Genomic DNA, 19,028 nt, shown 5'->3' with positions numbered 1-19,028 from the left:
CAGAATCCCTTTAAAGATCTCGCACAAAATCCTGTGTGCGGTGAAGTATGACATCACCACACTGGCCGATGTGATGACGTCATCACAGGGCGCGCCAGATTTTGTGCTAGATCTTCAATCAAGATGGCGGTGGCCATCTCGTCATGATCAAATGGATGAGAATTTAATACATTTTAATTAATTACTATCAGTTGTCTATCACATCACCTCTAACTCCTCTCCATATATAGACCATCTATAATTTCCTGAACCTGATCCTCCACCAAACGCTCCACCGCACCAATGCACCCAGAAGCACTTCATATATTATCTGGTGACTGGCTTATGCAGCTTTATATCTGCTTTCCTATTTTCCCAACATGGCTGGACCATTGTACAAAACAAGCACTTCTACCTTTTTTGTCACCACTTTCTCCTCATAGATTGTAAGCTCTTGCGAGCAGGGCCCTCATTCCTCTTGTGGTAATAATTGACATCTCTGTTGCTATATTATTTATGACTGTTTGTACATGAACCCCTGTACTGTATGGTGCTGCGGAATATGTTGGCGCTATATAAATAAAGATTTTTATTATTATTATTATTTGATGTAATTATTTATGCAAAATACAATTTTTGGGGGGATTTTCAGGTAGTATTAACCCCTTAAGGACTTGGCCATTTTTTGCAAATCTGACCAGTGTCACTTTAAGTGCTGATAACCTTAAAACGCTTTGACTTATCCAGGCCATTCTGAGATTATTTTTTTGTCACATATTGTACTTCATGACACTGGTAAAATGAAGTAAAAAAAAAATCATTTTTATTTATAAAAAAATACAAATTTTACCAAAAATTTGTAAAAAATTGCAAATTTCCAAGTTTCAATTTCTCTACTGCTATAATACATAGTAATACCGTTTTTACTTTACATTCCCCATAGGTCTACTGCATGTTTGGATCATTTTGGGAATGATATTTTATTTTTTGGGGATGTTACAAGGCTTAGAAGTTTAGAGGCAAATCTTGAAATTTTTCAGAAATTTTCAAAAACCCAATTTTTAGGGACCAGTTCAGGTCTGAAGTCACTTTGCGAGGCTTACATAATAGAAACAACCCAAAAATGACCCCATTCTATAAACTACACCCCTAAAGGTATTCAAAACTAATTTTACAAACTTTGTTAACCCTTTAGGTGTTCCACAAGAATCAATGGAAAATATAGATACAATTTCAAAATTTCACTTTTTTGGCAAATTTTCCATTTTAATATTTTTTTCCCAATTACAAAGCAAGGGTTAACAGCCAAACCAAACTCAATATTCATGGCTCTGATTCTGTAGTTTACAGAAACACCCCATTTAAGGTCGTAAACTGCTGTACGGGCACACGGCAGGGCGCAGAAGGAAAGGAATGCCATACGGTTTTTGGAAGGCGGATTTTGCTGGACTGTTTTTTTTGGACACCATGTCCCATTTGAAGCCCACCTGATGCACCCCTAGAGTAGAAACTCCAAAAAAGTGACCCCATTTTAGAAACTACGGGATAGGGTGGAAGTATTGCTGGTAATAGTTTAGGGTACATATGATTTTTGGTTGCTCTACAGGGAGTGCAGAATTATTAGGCAAATGAGTATTTTGACCACATCATCCTCTTTATGCATGTTGTCTTACTCCAAGCTGTATAGGCTCGAAAGCCTACTACCAATTAAGCATATTAGGTGATGTGCATCTCTGTAATGAGAAGGGGTGTGGTCTAATGACATCAACACCCTATATTAGGTGTGCATAATTATTAGGCAAAATGGGTCAAAAGAAGGACTTGACAGGCTCAGAAAAGTCAAAAATAGTGAGATATCTTGCAGAGGGATGCAGCACTCTTAAAATTGCAAATCTTCTGAAGCGTGATCATCGAACAATCAAGCGTTTCATTCAAAATAGTCAACAGGGTCGCAAGAAGCGTGTGGAAAAACCAAGGCGCAAAATAACTGCCCATGAACAGAGAAAAGTCAAGCGTGCAGCTACCAATATGCCACTTGCCACCAGTTTGGCCATATTTCAGAGCTGCAACATCACTGGAGTGCCCAAAAGCACAAGGTGTGCAATACTCGGAGACATGGCCAAGGTAAGAAAGGCTGAAAGACGACCATCACTGAACAAGACACACAAGCTGAAACGTCAAGACTGGGCCAAGAAATATCTCAAGACTGATTTTTCTAAGGTTTTATGGACTGATGAAATGAGAGTGAGTCTTGATGGGCCAGATGGATGGGCCCGTGGCTGGATTGGTAAAGGGCAGAGAGCTCCAGTCCGACTCAGACGCCAGCAAGGTGGAGGTGGAGTACTGGTTTGGGCTGGTATCATCAAAGATGAGCTTGTGGGGCCTTTTCGGGTTGAGGATGGAGTCAAGCTCAACTCCCAGTCCTACTGCCAGTTTCTGGAAGACACCTTCTTCAAGCAGTGGTACAGGAAGAAGTCTGCATCCTTCAAGAAAAACATGATTTTCATGCAGGACAATGCTCCATCACACGCGTCCAAGTACTTCACAGCGTGGCTGGCAAGAAAGGGTATAAAAGAAGAAAATCTAATGACATGGCCTCCTTGTTCACCTGATCTGAACCCCATTGAGAACCTGTGGTCCATCATCAAATGTGAGATTTACAAGGAGGGAAAACAGTACACCTCTCTGAACAGTGTCTGGGAGGCTGTGGTTGCTGCTGCACGCAATGTTGATGGTGAACAGATCAAAACACTGACAGAATCCATGGATGGCAGGCTTTTGAGTGTCCTTGCAAAGAAAGGTGGCTGTATTGGTCACTGATTTGTTTTTGTTTTGTTTTTGAATGTCAGAAATGTATATTTGTGAATGTTGAGATGTTATATTGGTTTCACTGGTAAAAATAAATAATTGAAATGGGTATATATTTGTTATTTGTAAAGTTGCCTAATAATTATGCACAGTAATAGTCACCTGCACACACAGATATCCCCCTAAAATAGCTAAAACTAAAAACAAACTAAAAACTACTTCCAAAAATATTCAGCTTTGATATTAATGAGTTTTTTGGGTTCATTGAGAACATGGTTGTTGTTCAATAATAAAATTAATCCTCAAAAATACAACTTGCCTAATAATTCTGCACTCCCTGTATATTGCACTTTGTGAGGCAAGGTAACAAGAAATAGCTGTTTTGGTACTGTTTTAATTTTTTGTTATTTAAAACATTCATCTGACAGGTTAGATCATGTGATATTTTTATAGACCAGGTTGTCACGGATGCGGCGATACCTAATATGTATACTATTTTTTTATTTATGTAAGTTTAACACAATGATTTCTTTTTTTAAATAAAAAAAATCATGATTTAGTGTTTCTATAGTCTGAGAGCCATAATTGTTTCAGTTTTTGGGCGATTACCTTGGGTAGGGTATGATTTTTGCGGGATGAGATGATGGTTTTATTGGCACTATTTTGGGGTGCGTGTGACTTTTTGATCGCTTGCTATTACACTTTTTGTGATGTAAGGTGACAAAAAAAGGCTTTTTTTACACCGTTTTTATTTTTATTTTTTAACGGTATTCACCTGAGGGGTTAGGTCATGTGATATTTTTCATAGAGCAAGTTATTACGGACACTGCGATACCTAATATGTATACTTTTTTTATTTATGTAAGTTTTACACAATGATTTCATTTTTGAAGAAAAAAAAATCATGTTTTAGTGTTTCCATAGTCTGAGAGCCATAATTTTTTCAGTTTTTGGGCGATTACCTTGGGTAGGGTATGATTTTTGCGGGATGAGATGACAGTTTTATTGTCATCACTTCTGTATTGGAATGCATTGGCTGTATGAGTAATACAGTGTGTACGCTGGATAAGGTAAAATCGCAAACCGCAGGTCTGAATTGACCTGCGGTTTGTGGCTTTCGCCGATGCTTGGGCGTCACATGACCCCCCCTTCCCCGGCGTTGTGACAGGATGCCCGCTGAATGATTTCAGCGGACATCCTGTTCTGATTATCCCCCGCCGCAATTAAATTTTAAAGTTAGGACGTACTGGTACGCCCTGGGTTCTTAAGGACTCGGCAAACATGGCGTACCGATACGTCCTAAGTCCTTAAGGGGTTAAATATGTTGCTACATCTGAAAGTAGCCTTTCAATCATTCCTATATAATCAGCCCGATCTTGCATTACCACATTCCCTCCTTTGTCACTTGTCTTGATTAGTGATGGTCGAGCACCAAAGTGCTCGTGTGCTCGAGTAGAACACTTCCTGATGATGCTTAGGTGCTCTACAGAGCACCCGAGCACAATGGGAGAACCCGAGCATTAAACCAGGCACCCCCTGCTTTGAAGAGGCGAGGGTGTCGGGACTCTCGTTCGGCTTAGGAGTCCCTGATCTGACTCCATATATAGCTATGTCCATACATGGAGTCAGTGCTTGGGGACACCCAGTGTATTTAAATCTAATTTAGCCTCTATTTCTGAAAGGTTTCTGGTGGGATTCGAACTCGCAACCTTCTACATTACAACCAAGATTCTTTTTTTTTTTTTTTATATTAACAATTTTTATTGTTTTTCTTGTAACATACATACATAGCATTGGTCAGATAAATTGCAGAGATGTTCACAGTTGTACATTCTCATTAGATCAAGTAATTAGACCTTTCAGTCTATGTTGAAATAAAGTAGAACAGTTAAAAACATAAAAGAAAATAAAATAACTCACAAAGAGGACCTAAAAGGTCCTAAAAGGATAGGTAGAACAATATTCAAGAAACCTCTAATTAAGTGTGTTGCAGATGTGTCTCTGCGTCGGAGGGTGTTGGTATGTAAATAATTGTAGGTCAGGAGCTGTAAATATGTCATAGGACTAAGGTACTATTCATATGTGAACTAAGTAGTGTGGATTGGGTTGCAGTTTTTAAGTGAATTTTCTGTATTTTCTCCAGGGGGCCCAAATTTGGAGAAAGACATGTCTAGTACGCAATTCCCAATGAGAAATCTCCTCCAAGCGATAAATTTGATCAAGTCTATTGATCCAATGTTCTAGACTAGGGACCTCCGTTGACAACCAGAGTTTGGGAATTAGTAGTCTGGTGGCTACTATCATGAAGGAGAAAAGTGTTGTTTTGCGGGATTTGGTTGTCCCAATACCAAGGCTGAGTAGTGAAATTTCAGGAGTGCAAGGGAAGGAGGTTTGGCATATATGATTGCTAAGTTTAATGATCTCAGACCACCATGACTGAATTAATTCACACGTCCACCAAATGTGGAAGAAAGAGCCCCTTTCTTTACAACATCTCCAACAGGTATCAGTGTAATGTGGATTATAGAGGCAGGTCTTATCTGGGGTCTTGTACCAGCGCATCAATATTTTGTAGCTGTTCTCTTGAATAAGAATACATCTAGATATCTTATGTGGGATTATCAAGATCTTTAGTATGTCAGAGGGAGACAGTGTACGTTGCAAGTCCCTTTCCCAGAGCCCAATTGCAGCAGGTTTAATAGCGGAGGGAGGAGATTTAAGTTGTTTGTAAATACCAGATATGGCCTTGGGGGGATAAAGAGAAGCTCCAATCATCTTATCAAACCAAAGAAGATCTTGAGCTGGTGAGGTTTCTTTAGCAATAAGGAGTGATTCCCTTCTAATAAAGCTTAAAAGGAAAGGGTTTTTGATTGTAACCTTAAGAAGGTCACAAATATCTTGATCCGAAAGGATACCTCCATCTTTATTAAATAGTTTTGAAACCTCCAATTCTGTTTTTTCAAGAACAGAGGGGCAACTGTCTCTTAATTCTTTGGGAGCTAGGGTAACTACATCTTTTATGGAGATGAAAGGAGAAGGTAGAGTCAAAGCCCCCATGTTGGCCGAGAACCACCCCCAGACCTTTAAGGGGTTCGGTATAGTGCTGAGGACTGGGGGGGGGGGGGGTCTGTTAGCCAAAACGAGGGCTCGAATAGGGGAAGGTAGGAAAGCATTTTCTAGTATCAACCACAACTTATGGGGGGGGTTTCTGATCCAGTCTACTACTCTTGCGAGTTGAATAGCTTTCATATATATCTCCGGGTCAGGGAGTCCGATACCTCCCCTGGATCTTGATTTAGTTAAAGTTTCAAAAGAGATACGGGACTTCTTCCCCTGCCATATAAATTTACGTATATTCTTGTTAAGAGCGGAGAAATAGGATTTGGGGATTTCGATGGGAAGTACTTGCATCAAATATGTAAGTCTAGGTATTACCAGGGACATAAGTATGTTTTTCCTCCCAAACCAGGACAAATAAGGAAATATGAGGGAATCTAATTGAGTGATTATGGATGCTAAGAGAGGTTTGTAATTAAGTTTAAATAATTCTCCAAGACAAGGGGATAATTTTACTCCTAGGTATGTCAAGTGTTGGGTATGCCAATTAAAAGGGGATTTGTTTTGGAGAGATGTGAGGGTATGTGGGGAGAGGCCCATGTGGATTATCTGGGATTTAGTTGCGTTAATTTTAAAGTTTGACAGGGAGCCGAAATAAGTGAGGTTGGACAAAATTACCGGTATGGATTTAAGTGGATTGGTAGTGATTATTAAGAGATCGTCTGCAAATGCAGCTAGTTTAAAGTCGTAGCCATTAACCTGTAAGCCCTTAATGTCAGGATCTTGTCTAAGGGATTGTAGTAGGGTCTCCATAACCAGGACAAAGAGGAGGGGAGAAAGTGGGCATCCCTGTCTTGTTCCATTGCTAATGGGAAAGCTAGAGGATAAGGTATCATTGACTGACACAGACGCCGAAGAGTGGGTATACATGGAGGAAATAGCATTAATGAATGGTGTCGGTATTTGAAATTTTGATAGAGTCAGAGAAATGTAAGTCCAGTCCACTCTATCAAATGCTTTTTCGGCGTCTGTGCCAAGCAAAACTAAAAGAGAGGATCTATGAGAGGCATAGTATAGGGCATTTAATATTTTAGTGGTATTGTCTTTGCCTTCTCTACCTCTGACAAAGCCCACCTGATCTGGGTGGATCAATTGGGGCAAAAGGCTCTGCAATCTAGTGGCCAGCATTTTTGAGAGTAGTTTAAGATCCACGTTTAGGAGGGAAATGGGGCGAAAGTTCAAACATAAAGTGGGATCTTTGCCTTGATTAGGGATAACTGTGATAATGGCTTTTGTCATATCTGCGGTAAGTGGATTTTTGTCTAAGGCCTGATTGTAAATTGGGAGCAAAAAGGGGAGGAGAATTTCTTTGAAAGTTGAGTAGTAGGTTATGGGAAATCCATCCAGACCAGGGCATTTTCCTCTAGGAGTCGATTTGATGGCTAGTATTAGTTCAGGGATGGTAAATGGTTTGGACAGAGACTCTCCTTGGGTTATAGATAATGTTGGCAGTTTAAGGGAAGATAGGAAGATATTAATGTTGGAATTTCTGTCTAATGAGGGGTCTGGAAGTATAGTAGAGGGGAGATTATATAGAGACTCGTAGAACTTCTTAAATTGGTCTGCAATTTCTTTTGCTTTAAACAGGAGAGTGTTCTGGGGCGATCTAATGCTTTGTATGTAACGGGAAGTTTTTCTCTGTTTAATTTTCTGCATTGCAAACTTAGATGCCTTATTTCCATGTGCAAAGACTTTTTGTTGTGCTGATAAATAGTATTTGGCAGATTTCTCATTGAGAAAGTTTTTTAGTTCTGTCCTGAGGGAGGTGAGTTCTGAGAGTTGTTGGGCTAACAGAGATTGTTTATGTGCTTTTTCTAGGGTATGGATTTTAGATAGTAAGTTGGAAAGTTTTTTCTCAGATTGTTTTTTAAGAAAAGAGCAAAGGCTAATTAGTCTGCCCCTTATAAAGGCCTTGTGGGCGTCCCATATTATTTGGGGAGAAACATCTTTAGTGTTGTTAATTGAGAAGTATTCTTCTAGAAAGGAGGAAATTTGGGTTGTATGTTTCTCATTTCTCAGTAGAGATTCGTTAAGTATCCAATTGGATTTTTTATTGGATCTGTTAGGTGGGTGTATATCACAGAATATAGGAGAGTGGTCAGATAGACATCTAGTCAACCAATCACACGGCATACAACCAAGATTCTTAACCACTAAACTATAGAGCTGCATGGCCAGTTACTTAAAAAAAAAAATATATATATATATATATAATAATAATGCTTCTGCGGTATAGGAATACTTACTAGTAGTAAATATTCCTCTACAGCAGAAGTCTCTTTTTTTTTATTTATTTTTTGTAACTGGCCAAAAATAAATAAAAAACAGCTGGTTTGGAATGTCTCATAGTGCACAAGGCTGCCATTGTAAGGTATGCTGACTGTTATCTGTCTGATGGACAGATTGTTGGCTTCCACTTACCTGGCTTTTGGCATATAGCCTTTGTGTGGTTGTCTATTGTATGTCATAGATAATAGGAGTCCAAGACGCATCAAGCCATCCTCTTAATGCTGTTTCTAAACCATTTTGATGGGGTTTCCATCAATTTCTAACCATTTTTTGTGAACCAGATACCCTCTTCTCTTCTGAGCAGGGGGTGCCTTGGGTTCTCCCATTGACTTCCATTATGCTCGGGTGCTCAGTAGTTTTGTATGTAGCCTTGGGTGGTGAATTTTTTATATTTACATAATTGTTTAATTATCCGCGGATAGGGTCTTCTTCTTCTTCTTAAGCAATATCTCCTTCATCAACCCTGTATACTACTCTGCCCATGATCTCCATTTTGCCAATGATCTAAGACTAGCATCCTCCTTCATCTGAACCTCCATCTTCTTTCACCAAGACTTCTTTCAAACTACTCAAGTTCTCTAGAATGCACTACCCCAGGTATCAGGTCAATTCCCAATATCCCCAGTTTGAGGCTGGCTGGTGAGTGACTCCGGCAACATTTTGTATAGTACACTCCTTGTTTTATAAAATATGGCTGAATCATTGTACAAAACAAACAGGTTTACCTCTCGTTCTATCCCTATTTCTTTTTAGATTGTGAGCTTTTGCGAACAGAACCCTATTATTGTGAAGGGTTGATTAGTTTGTTACTCTGTAATGTCTGGTTTTGTTTGTACATACAGTATATCCTCTGATTATACAGTGTTGTGGAATATGTCAGCACTATATATTGTAAATAAAGATTATTATAACACAGATATGAATAGGTCTTAAATATATTGATGTGTATAAGAGATAATAGAAATATTATATTTTGCATCTCATGTAATCAATCAATTTGGTTCCAACTAAAATACCTTTTTTTTTTTTTTTTTCATTCTCTTGAAACATGTTTTCAACTTCTAACACAGTAATTTGTATGTGGTCTAGGTGAAAATTGCTTTCCCCACCTGGTCATCTGTCTGTCATTTATTATTCAGGTCAGCTGTATTGGTCCAGAACTGTATCATTCTGTAATTGTGTCATGTATGAAATATATTATCTGTAATTCTAACAGACTCTGTGAGGCTGATTAAAACAAATCACTGTGCTATATGGAGATGGCTGACTTAGGTGATGGAGTGAAAAGGATTTTTTTCTAATCTATAAAAAATAAATAGATATCTAATAATGAAAACACATTTTCAGTAATCTGGACATTGTTGTTAGGAGTCACAATTAAACTTCTATAATTGGTCTGAAATGTAAAATAAAATTTTTTATCTCAATTTTTGCTGCACATAAATTAAACATTCCTCTCATTTCTTTAAGGCTGAATTCACACATGCATTGTTATGTTCTTTTGACCCAAGCATGGGGGTAGACACAAAAGAGAGAAAAAAGCATTATGGGTGGGGGGCGGAGCTAGCGCCAGACCGAGATGGATGCATAGTTCACTGCTCCGTCAGGAAGATCGTCCCTAACACCAGCTTTCTTTAGCCTACAAAAGCGAAGATGGTAAAAATCGGGAACCCCAAACAAGGAGAGCACCCCGCGATCCCCAAGGACCAGATTCCCAGCGGCAACATGGAGAAATTTCTCAAAAAGGCGGCCGCAACGATCGCATCGCGGGAACCTAAAATGGCGCCGACCCAGCAGTCCAAGGCCCTGAAGCGCGCCTCGGCACATTCTGAGGGAGACAGTGATTTGGAAGACCGCCAATCTAGCTCTGATCTACCGCTCACCAGGAAATATCTAGACAGAGCCCTCAGCAGAGCCATGGAGCCTATTCTAGCTGAACTATCGGCCTGCAGACAAGAGGTGAGGCACATTGGGGAACGGGTGGAAACCCTAGAATCCCATCAAACCGCAACACTGAACCATCAATCTGCGGTAGCGGTTTCCCTTCGCCGCTGCACCGCTCTCTTAAATGAGCTGCATAACGCCCTTGAAGATCAAGAAAATAGAGGGCGTCGCAACAACCTAAGGTTCAGAGGGGTCCCAGAATCAGTACCACCTGGTGAAATCATTACTACCTTACTCACCATATGCGGTTCTCTGCTGGGCCCTGATTTCCCTCAAGAATTCGTCATAGAACGCGCTCATAGGGCGCTGCGCCCTAAACCCAAACCGTCTGAGATACCTCGAGACATCATTTGCAAGTTTCTAAACTTCCCTGTCAAGACCGCCATCTTAGAAGCTGCACGTAACCACACTGACCTCTCCTATGAGGATTCCAGATTAGAGATCCACCAGGACTTAGCTCCTTCTACTCTCAAAAAGCGTAGAGCTTTAAAGCCTCTGACCGACTGGCTCCGGTCCAACAAGGTTCTGTACCGCTGGACCTACCCATTTGGATTTGCATTCTCATATGCTGGCAGACGGTTCAACATATCGTCATATTCTGAGCTTACGTCTGTTTTTGACCACCTAAACGTCTCCCCTTTGCCTATTGAAAATTGGGAACTTTATCAAGATTTGGGTGACCTACCAGACCTCCCTAAAGTGGCTGCATTTGAATTACAGCGGACCCCGAAGTCATCACGATCCAAGAAAAGAGGTCACCAACTCACTCCCAGGAGCCTTTCCCAGGATCCATAGATAGATCCATGTTTTAGATCCTGCTTTCAACGGTCTTATCTACTAGTTAATGTTATGCTCCAACGACCGCCTGCAACTCACGGACGCATAATAATCGTAACTAATTGTTTTCCTATTACTGTTCTATACAAAATGCTAAATCCATCCTTGCCTTTTTCCCCTAGCCCTCGTTAGGGTGTTATACGATCTTCTACCCGGTCATCTGACCACCTACCCCCCAAATGTCTACGGCATATTCTGCTATACATGTTCTTCTTTATTTTGAAGTTCTAATTTGTTATATACTTGTTTTCCATCCTACTATTTTTCCAAGGTACCTGCTCCCTTTCTTAGCACAATGCGAGATCCTCAAAGATCTGGTCCATACCCGGAGCCAGAAAGCGGAATCTTATACTGCCAGTGCACTCTCCTGGAGGACACATCAATGGCCACAAGGTAACTACATACTCACCACCTACTATGGCTGACCTACACATAGCCTCTTACAATGTTAAAGGCTTTCACTCCCCTTCAAAAATGAGTCAAATCTTTACCATTCTAAGGAAGACCGGTGCTGGAATTGTGTTCCTCCAGGAGACGCACTTCCGCTTCAACCATTACCCTAACATGCAATTTTCCCACTACTGTAACTGGTATCACTGCGGGGGTAATACATCAGCTTCAGGTGGGGTTAGCATAGGGTTTCAAAAGAGGATCCCCTTCTTATATGTTAATCACGTCCAAGACCCTGACGGAAGATTTATTCTACTTAAAGGCACCATAGGCCCACAAACATATACCTTCATAAACCTATACGCCCCCAACTCCAACCAACCCCACTGGTTCTCAACTATTTTCCCAATCATTGATTCCTTCAAGGAGGCGATAGTGATTTTAGGAGGAGACCTAAACATCGCCTTATATCCGCAAATAGATATATCATCACATAAGTCAACCCACTCCAACAACTCCCTTAAAGCCATACGCAATATCTTTTGGAATCTACAACTGATAGATGTGTGGCGCTCTCATTACCCCAACACTCTGGACTACACGTATTACTCCCCAATGCATGGCACCTATCATCGCCTAGACTACTTGTTCATCTCCAAGGAACATTTACATCTTTGTGGTGAGGCCTCAATAGGCTCCATGCATCATTCAGACCACTCCCCTATCTTCCTCTCAGTAGGGGCCACCAATAGCAACCCCTCATGCTTTAATTGGCGACTAAATGAATCTCTTTTGGGACACCAAGACACGGTTGATTTGGTCTCCAAACATATCAGGGAATATTTCTCCCTGAACAAATGCCCTGATCTCTCTGCCAACACCCTATGGGACGCACACAAACCTGTCATCAGAGGCCAAATCATCAATATTGGTTCTTATCAAAAAGATTGAGGGAAAAAGCAATAGATGAGACCATCAAAAACATACAGAGATTCGAATCTTGCCACAAAAAAAAATACCTCTGACTCCCAACTACAGGAACTGTCGAACTACAGAGCAAAACGTAAGACTCTATTAATAACTAAAACGGCCAAATATTACATGAATTCTCAACACAAATTTTACGCACATGGAGACAAGGCCATCAAATTTTTAATGCACAGGATTAAAGGGAGGAGATCTGCAAATTATGTCCACCAACTGTCCTCTCATGAGGGCAAATCAATCTTCTCCGTTCACCAGATAGTTGCCCAGTTTCGCTCCTTTTACGACAACCTCTATAATATTACTGCTACTACATCCCCAGAAATACGTGCCTCCACTATCTCAGCTTTTTTTAGAGTCGTCTAATGTCCCCTCCATCTCCCTTGAACAGAAGATAAGACTAGAAGCCCCCTTTGTTGATAAGTGCAAGTGCAATGTTGATAAGTGCAAGATAATGCACCTGGGACGTAAAAACCCAAGAGCAGAATATAAAATTAGTGATACAGTCCTAACCTCAGTATCGGAGGAAAGGGATGTAGGGATCATTATTTCAGAAGACTTAAAGGTAGGCAGACAATGTCACAGAGTAGCAGGAAATGCTAGCAGAATGCTTGGGTGTATAGCAAGAGGAATTACCAGTAGAAAGAGGGAGGTGCTCATGCCGCTCTACAGAGCACTAGTGAGACCTCATTTGGAGTATTGTGCTCAGTACTGGAGACCATATCTCCAGAAGGATATTGATACTTTGGAGAGAGTTCAGAGAAGAGCTACTAAGCTGGTACATGGATTGCAGGATAAAACTTACCAGGAAAGATTAAAGGACCTTAACATGTATAGCTTGTAAGAAAGACGAGACAGAGGGGATATGATAGAAACTTTTAAATACATAAAGGGAATCAACAAGGTAAAAGAGGAGAGAATATTTAAAAGAAGAAAAACTGCTACAAGAGGACATAGCTTTAAATTAGAGGGGCAAAGGTTTAAAAGTAATATCAGGAAGTATTACTTTACTGAGAGAGTAGTGGATGCATGGAATAGCCTTCCTGCAGAAGTGGCAGCTGCAAATACAGTGGAGGAGTTTAAGCATGCATGGGATAGGCATAAGGCCATCCTTCATATAAGATAGGGCCAGGGGCTATCCATAGTATTTAGTATATTGGGCAGACTAGATGGGCCAAATGGTTCTTATCTGCCGACACATTCTATGTTTCTATGTTTCTTTACCTTAACTGAACTTAATAAGGCTTTGCACCAAATGCCAACAGGAAAGAGCTCAGGTCCAGATGGCCTTCCGGTTTCATATTATAAGACTTTCCACGAACTCCTGCTCCCTCACCTTCTTGACGTCTGTAATACCACACTGCGTGGAACCCCGCTTTCTAGAGACATGACAGCGGCCCACATCCCACTCATACCTAAGGAAGGGAAAGATTCCAAACAATGCTCTAATTATAGACCTCAAACTCCTAGCAAAAATGTTGGCTAACAGATTAGCGACCCTTCTCCCTCATCTTGTTCATGGGGACCAGGTTGGCTTTATCTGCAACAGAGAGGGCAAAGATAATACTTCTAGAGTAATCAATACTCTTTGCCACGCCAAGCGAATTTCTTCCCGCTGCTTCTACTCAGCACTGATGCTGAGAAAGCATTCGATAGGGTCAACTAGATGTATCTAAAACAGGTGATGTTGAGATTTGGCCTTCCTGGTCCCTTTGTCCAAGCTACTTTTGCCATGTATGAACAGGCAACAGCCCTAGTCTTAGTCAACGGGAATCTATCCTCTCCATTCGTCATAAGTAACGGGAGTCGCCAGGGTTGCCCCCTCTCCCCTCTTTTATTCATTTTAACACTGGAGCCACTCCTATCTACTATAAGGTTGCAACGGGAGATCAAAGGTCTATGTTTGGGAGGCAGGGAACAAAAAATTGCAGCATTTGCAGATGATGTTCTCATGATGACGGTTAACCCGGCAGTTGCTTTGCCTCGCATCCAGACTCATCTTAATCTCTTTAGTACAGTCTCAGATTTCAAAATTAACGCCAATAAATCTTTGGTCCTCTGTTCGGGTATTCCCCATTCAACTAAACAACAACTAATGGTAGATTCCCCCTTCAATTGGACCTCTCCTACCATTACGTATTTAGGAGTCAAAATTAGCCCCAAAATATCAGACCTCTTCCCACTCAACTATATCCCTTTAAGATCTACAATTTTTGATGCAATAGATAACCTTGCCCGGTCTAATCCTACTCTGTCTTGGTTTGGCCGCAAAAACCTGCTCACATCCCTTATACTTCCACGTCTCACTTACTTACAACAAGCTCCCCATCCCTAAAAACTACTATACCTCTATACAAAAAAAGTTTAGATCCTTCATCTGGAGCGGAAGGAAAGCGAGACCCTCATTCTCCCTCCTTACAAAACCTAGACAAGCCGGCGGTATAGGCCTCCCAAACCCAGAACTCTATGGCAAAACCATACTCCTATCCCAGGTGGTAGCATGGCTGCGCCCCCTTCACAATCTACAGCAGTAGAAATTTAAATTGATATATTAAACAGACCAGCTAGAGCACTCCTGCTTGGTCATCAATCTGTTCACCCTGGGTCGATGTCCCATTACCCAATTGTTAAAGCCACCCTTGAGGCTTGGAAGTGGCTCTCCACCTCCCATTGCTCCATACCATTCCACTTTTAACGATAAAAGATGTACTAAGTACGGCTCCCCCTTCATTAAGATCGTCGACTTCTCAACGATTAAAATCTTCACCAACCCAGCTAATCTTGATGACATACTCCGCTGGGGATGTGATAGACTTAGAAGCCACAAATATGTTACTCAATCCTCACCCATGTGACCTCTTCTCAATCTCATACCTCAGAGCTTACATAAAGCAACATATTCATTCGAGTGACTTACTACGCCCCCTGGTCTCACAGCCCACTACCCCTAAAAGACTGATTTCGCAAATTTTGCGCCTCACACCTATCCTAGCCAAACCTTACTTTGTAAAACAATGGGAATTAGATTTGAATATCACATTCCCGTTTGCCTCTGTACACAGGCTCCTTCAATCTCCCCATGGGGCCTCCCGCTTTGTCCGAATCCAAGAGAATGGCTACAAGATTCTTACCAGATGGTATAATACGCCAGATAAGACATCCCTTTTCACTGAATCTGCTTCGGACGCTTGCTGGAGGTGCCTTGGAGAGAGGGGGACCTTCCTCCATATTTGGTGGACTTGCCCCATCATCCACAAATGGTGGTCTGAGATTTTCTCTTTAGCCAACAAGATTTGCCACACCTTCATCCAGCCTTCCCCACAGCTTGCCCTTCTATCTCTCCTCCAAGAAAATAACCACACTCCACTACCCTATGTCTTCTTACAAATGCTGTTAGCTGCTCGCCTCCTCCTTCCTAAATTCTGGTTGCAACCCCTAGCCCCACTGATGGAACAATGGTTCCAGAAAATGGACCAGCTACATAGGTTCGAAGAGTTATCCTCCTGGGAAACGCGTTCTCACGTGACATTCCTCAAAAAATGGCTGCCGTGGTCAAAATACAGGACCCCCAAAGATGCATTGGACACTCTCCTATCCTAAGCTGGCTCCTGAAAAACAGCAGTGCAGCCTGGCTCCAAGTTCGTCTTATAGTACTTATCCCTCCTCTGGTCATAGCCAGAGGGCAGAGAAAAGATTACCATCCATAGGTTCTCATTTACTGGCATATGGCCAAGTAACTTGAAGCAAGTCTGCACGCTAACATTTTTAAGCAATATAAACTCCCACTGTATTCTCCCAGTATGGCTACCCCCAGTCGTTTGACCCACTTATCCTCCTATCTGTCTGTCTGTCTTCCCCAAACCTGACACGTAATGACTTTGTATCAACTTTGCACCAATTATGTATTCGATTTACACTCGCAATGTACTTATTAATATATCAGCTCGGCCTGAGTGCCTATACCTTGGTATCCTGTTACCCCCATGTTTTTCTATTGAAAATTTACAATAAAAATATAAATAAAAAATCAAAATAAAAAAGCATTATGGGTTTCATTTGTTAACTGACATATGCCACTCTTGTGGTTCATTTCGGTTGCAGATTTTGTCGCTCATGCCATTTGTCACTTACGCTATTTTATTGCTCGCAGATTTTGACGCATGTGACTTTTCCTTGTTCATGCCACTTTTCCGACAGTTCAAGAAAAGATGGTGTGGGCGGGAAAGAGGGCAAGCCAGCAGGACCATTGTGTTCATCATATTCTAAAATGGCTTAAATGTATGCCAGCAGGGAAGCTTGTGTAAAGTTAAGTCTGTCGCACTTCCTGCTGGAGAAAGCGCCAAAGTTATGTAGAGACATGCACCGCCACATAACTTTGACACTTCCTCCAGCAGTACAGAGACTCTTAAAGGGATTCTGTCACCAGGTTTCACCCCTGTCAGTTAAACATATGCTGATGTTCAGGGCCTCATCAGGATTCCTAATGTGGGCTTCTAAATGTGATCCATAGCCTTATTTTGCTAAAAAAATGGTTTTACTAACCTGTCACTCAAAGAAATAAGGTGCCCAAGGGGATGTCAGGGGATGTCAAGGGATGCAAGGTGCCTGCCGCACCCACCGATGTTCGTGCCCAGCGCCGCCTTTCCAGACTTCTGCACCGCCTCCTAATCCTCTGTGCCGCCTCTCACTCTCCCTCCCCCGTCCTCCTGCTGTAAGATATCGCGCGTGCGCACAGGGCTCTGAGAGGCTGGCGCCAGAGTGCAGGTCATACCTGGGTTGAGCGAAGTGCCAGCGCATGTGCACTTCGCTTCAAGAAGCCAAATCGAGAAGTCCGCACGGGCGCATCAGCCAGAGCCCTGTGCGCACGCGCGAGATCTTACAGCAGGAGGAGGGAGGAGGGGGGATGGAGGGAGAGCGAGAGGCGGCACAGAGGAGGAGGCGGTGCAGAAGTCTGGAAAGGCGGCGCTGGGCACGAACGGCGGTGGGTGCGGCGGGCACCTTGCATCCCTTGACATCCCCTGACATGCCCTTGGGCACCTTATTTCTTTGAGTGACAGGTTAGTAAAACCTGTTTTTTAGCAAAATAAGGCTACGGATCACATTTAGAAGCCCACATTAGGAATCCTGATGAGGCCTTGAACATCAGCATATGTTTAGCTGACAGGGGTGAAACCTGGTGACAGAATCCCTTTAAGAACAAATTGTCGGTCTTAATAAATAAGCCTCTGTATCTTTCCTTTATACCTTGAATAAAAATTGTATATGAAACTAGAATGAAAGCTACATAAAAAAAAGGTCTGGCATACAGTATCTACAACCCTTGATGATGTGATAAGTGGACTACATTGCCCAGCATGTCTATATATTAAGTGTACACTATCAAATTGGTTATATAACCACGCCCCTTTGAAAAAGCTGAGCGAAACACGCGTCGGAGTGCGCTCACCAAGGCTCCAAGGTTTGTTCCCCATTATATTTTTAGACTTGTGCTTTACATGCCTGTTGTGGTTATTTGGGTTCCAGATGGATGTGGCACACAAGTGTGCCTGATGTTTTGGATACTATGTTCACACACGTCCATGTCCATGTCCATTAACCATCACAATTTTGATTGGCATGGTATCACCTGCATAATTATTTCAATGCACGTCTTCCGTTGGCCTGTGGTTGAGATATGATATCTCTGCATAGCATTGTCAGGCCATTATGAGGGGTGCATTAAGGGGGTACAGCGTACCGGTGTAACCTTGGTGTAGCGCTGATTCGTAGCGCCACTACATTACTGCTATCTACTAATTGCATTCATTATTGTCTATTTTGTTGTCCTTTATGTGACTATTTAATAAAAAAACTTTTGTTATTCATGTATATCTGTGTTCTCGTCTATTTGGGTTTATTGAGTTTGCGCTCACACATGATTTTCTCATTTCTGTTGAGGATTATTTCGGTTATAACAAATTGGTTATATGTAGGACACCAAGCGAATGTGAAGGTTCTAGGCTCTAAGCTTGACCAAAAGACTGAACTAAAGTGTCTTACCGCAAGTAATTTAAAGAAGACTGGAGAACAATAGAAGAACTGTGCACAATTACTACACATTTCTTACAAGCACAGTCAAGTTTTTATTATTGCCTGTAACTTAAGTAAGGATGAGCGAACCAGTTCAGACCAAGTCAGGATCAGTCCAAACTTTGCTATTTTTCGGATGGCAAACAATCCCAAATATTTGTAGGTTAGTTTCAGATAAATCCGCTAAAACAGCACATAGCACCATTTTAGTGCACATGTCGGCAGGAAAAAAAGCACTAAGGAGAAAGAAGAAGGTTTCTCCCATCACCCTGAAAGGAAGTGGGGGTGGCATTGTCCTAATTGGTTCCCAGACTGACAGACAGCCTGGATGAGCCAATCAGTGCTGCAGCAGACAGGGAGGTATCCTAGCACAATGTCATTCTGTGTTGGGCTAAGAATAAGGGTGGTTGGGTGTTACAGTGTCTGCCAGAAAAACGATTTTAGGAGGTCAGAAATCAATCAGGGACAGTCAGAAATCAATCACACTTATTGCGGGGAGAGTGAAGGGAAAGGCTAGGATCCCAAAGAAGAATTGTGTGTGTTTTTTACAATAGAGAGAAGCAGAGAAGCTGAAAGACTGACAGAGAAGCGGAAAGTTGACAGGACATGTG

The sequence above is a fragment of the Bufo bufo genome, chromosome 5 (assembly GCF_905171765.1).
Source record: "Bufo bufo chromosome 5, aBufBuf1.1, whole genome shotgun sequence".
NCBI lineage: Eukaryota > Metazoa > Chordata > Amphibia > Anura > Bufonidae > Bufo > Bufo bufo.
The sequence above is the reverse complement of the archived record's forward strand: the minus strand, read 5'-3'. Positions refer to the sequence as shown.